Genomic DNA, 3727 nt, shown 5'->3' with positions numbered 1-3727 from the left:
GGGAAACAAAAAGAGATAAATGTCCCACAGATCTGAGTTTTTAACTCAGCTCTAGATGTATGATATATCGAAAGTTGTATAATAATGAGTTATGTATAGCACATTATCTTTATATTTTGGTATGATTAAATATGAGATACCTATTTGTTGTTCTGTGTGTTTATTATGAGTATCTTTTAGAGATAGCTGCACATATCTTACATTGGCATATTTTCTCTTGCATTGCTGGAGAACATATATGTGGAGTGCAATAAAATACCTCACACTGGAAATAGGTGTATTACATTTATACATCCTGATATGTACATGTTTTAATTTTTGAATATGTCTGGTAGAAGCAGATAGGATAATTTCAACTGTCTTAGTATCTTTCCACCCCATTGCTTTCATTTCTGCCTGCAAATCCTGATATTTTATGACTTTGTGTCACACCTCCAGGTTGGTGGCAAAGCACGAAGCATCAGAGACTATCCATGTGCAACTAACAGTGGGTAAAACTGCCTTCCAGTTTATAGCCTGCTACAGACCACCCTCCCAAACCCAGGAACCCCACTCGGCCTTCCAGAGAACACTGGAAAATATGAAGGTCTCTCCAAACACCATTATATTGGGCGACTTTAACTACCCAAACATAGACTGGGAGCATTACTCTAGCTCCAACACCCTAGCCCAAAGGTTCCTAGAATTTATAAACTCAAATGCTATGGAACAACTTGTTACCACTCCCACAAGAGGGAAAACATACTGGACCTGATCATCACCAACATGGGGACTCTATGCTCCAGACCAGAAGTGTATCCCTCACTGGTAAGATCAGACCATAAACTAATCTCACTGGATATTCACATCCCGACCCCACCCCCTGCCCAGAAAACCACAGTGAAAACTTCTCTGAAGCAAATTTTACACTTCTCAAAACTGAGGTGGAATCCTTCAAAGCCCGGGGCCTGTGGAAAATACGGCCCAGACCGCAGAATCCTTTATAAATGCATTCTATGAACACCTTCAGGAATGCATGGATCATAATGATCCCAAATAAGACCAAGTCCCAATCCTCCAAAGGCAGACGTCCTGTCTGGTGGACCCCAGCCATAAACAAACTATACAATAGAAGGAGGAAGCTACTAAATGATAAAGCAAAATCCCAAAAAGGGAAGGCATCACTGATCAGTATTAGCAAAAAACTACGGGCACACATAAAATTGTCTTAGGCCAGTCGAGAGAAAAATTGCACAGGACACTAAGGATAATCACAAGGCTTTCTTTAGTTATCTTAGGAACCTGGGTGGTAATTCCCAGATATGCTCAGAATTAGTCCAAAATGACAAAAAATACATCGAACCCACAGACATTGCCAACATCCTAGCTGACAGGTTCAGTGCAAACTTCGCCCCCTCTCACCAAAGGGCAAATATTCATCCCAGCAGAGTGCTGGAGCCCTGACATCTCAGATGCTCAGGTAAGAGCCGCCCTCTCCAAAGCAAAAAACACAGCATCAATGGGACCAGATGGTGTCCCAGGCTGCGTCCTACATGAACTCAAAGAAGAGCTAAACCCAAACATAAAACTATTGTTCAATCTCAGCCTTACTACAGGATATGTGCCCAAAGAGTGGCGCAGCAACAGTGATCCCTCTCCATAAAGGTGGTGCCTCAACGGATCCTGGAAACTATTGCCCCATAAGCCTGACTAGCTTGGTCTGCAAAGCTATGGAAAGGATCATCATGGACCTCATAAATAAAGATATTGGGACCTACAAATACTGGATCTTACCCAGTTCGGCTTTGTTAAGGGCAGATCCTGCCTCTTAAACCTGGTTGATTTCTTTGAAACAGTCACCAAGGCCATTGATCAGGGAAGGTGGTCCACACAGCCTACCTGGACCTCGCAAAAGCCTTCGATACAATACCCCACTTGGGCATTATAGATAAGCTCACCAGCTTAAATATAAACCCCTATGTCACTAGATGGATTGCAAACTGGCTCAAGGACAGAACCCACATGGTTAGAATTGCTGGAGCCATGTCAGACTCCAAACCAGTTACAAGTGGTGTCCCACAAGGCTCAGTCCTGGGACCTCTCTTGTTTGGTATATATTTCTCGGAGGTACAGGCCAACACGGAAGGACTGTGGCTGACCAAGTTCACAGATGACTGCAAACTGGGCGCCATAATCGACTCTCCAGCCGACACAAGCATCCTCCAAAAGGGCCTAAAAGAAACAGACAACTGGTGCCAGAGCCATGGCCTCAAGCTAAATGCCAAAAGTGTATAGTCATCCCTTTGGCAAAACAAAGTGCCCCAAATTACCACATAGGTGGAACCATTAAGTACAGAAGAAGTAATTAGGGACCTGGGGACCCAAGTTGATAGTAATCTCTCATTTGACAACCACGTGGCCAAAGTGGTTAGAAAAACATTTTATATAGCCCACCTAATCATGAAGGGATTCACATCTAGATCAGGGGAGGTCATCGTGCCTCTTTACTCATCCCTCATCAGGCCCATAATTGAGTACAATGCCCCTTTTGGGATGTACCTTACCAGACACCTGCAGCAACTGGAAAGACCCCAAAAGTACCAAACCAAGAGGTTCAAAGGGCTCAAACAGATGCCATATGCTGCCCGGTTAAAGAAACTCCAGCTCTACTCAGTGGCATACCGCCTGTTCAGAGGCGATCTGTGCCTGACGTATAAAGCCATGTCCAAACCGGAATTAATGGACATGCTGCACCTCAGAAAATCCAAATCCCATCGAGCTACGCGCTCGAGAGACTTGAACCTCAGCACTGAAATAAATAGGACATGCTGGAGGGACAGATTCATAACCCAGAGGCTCCCTTCACTCTGGAATAAAATCTCAGTCCAGGTTAGGCAGAGTCCCTCATTGACTCTCTTCAAGAGGAATCTTGATGAGTGGATGGGAGATCGTAGGTTTACCCAGGGTATCACTTCTGTGTCACTGTTAGACAGAGGCACAGTATACTAACCTCGAAAAAGGGCATAGCAAAATAAATTTAAAATGGGTGGCGAAAGCCAAACACATTCTGGCTAGGCTTATAAATGCCCTAGGGCAGATAGCCTAGTATGAACCTATGAACCTATGTACATAAGACACTGTAATCACTGGGTGCAGCAATTTCAGTGATCAATGCTATTTTTGTTTTATTTTCTTGGACTACTACATCTGGTTTTCTTGCATTTATTTTATAAACTGTTGGTAATGGGTGATCCTATGTGACACAGACATCATAATTCACTATAATGCTTTGTGGTTCAATGTATAATGCTTCTCAGCTACATCAGCATTGCAGTGTTAACACAATCCCACCAGTGCAACAGTCTTGCCACATTATTGTGCCTTTCTGCATATAGGTCCTCTACCATGAGTATATCAAACCTAGCAATAAGATGTATTACTGTGTCCAGTTCTTTTTTACAGAACTTACATTTCCCAGTTTCTCCCACCATTTTCACTGATTTTGTAAACCGACATGTACATTGTCCACTATCCTAGGCTGCCATTATTAGCCTTTCATCTTTTTGTTTCAATTCACCACCCCCCTTCCCCCTTAACCATTCCTACATTAGATCTTCGTCAACATGAGTTTTTTTAGGAGATCTCTGTATTTGGCATTATCCTTATGGCTTTTCCACTTTTATTCCCTTCTTGTCTGGTCTTTCTCCTTATATTCTTTCTGTTGCTTTATATATGTGCATATATATAT

This window comes from Protopterus annectens, chromosome 1.part1 (genome assembly GCF_019279795.1).
Source record: "Protopterus annectens isolate FY-2018-M chromosome 1.part1, PAN1.0, whole genome shotgun sequence".
Classification (NCBI taxonomy): Eukaryota; Metazoa; Chordata; order Ceratodontiformes; family Protopteridae; genus Protopterus; species Protopterus annectens.
The sequence above is the reverse complement of the archived record's forward strand: the minus strand, read 5'-3'. Positions refer to the sequence as shown.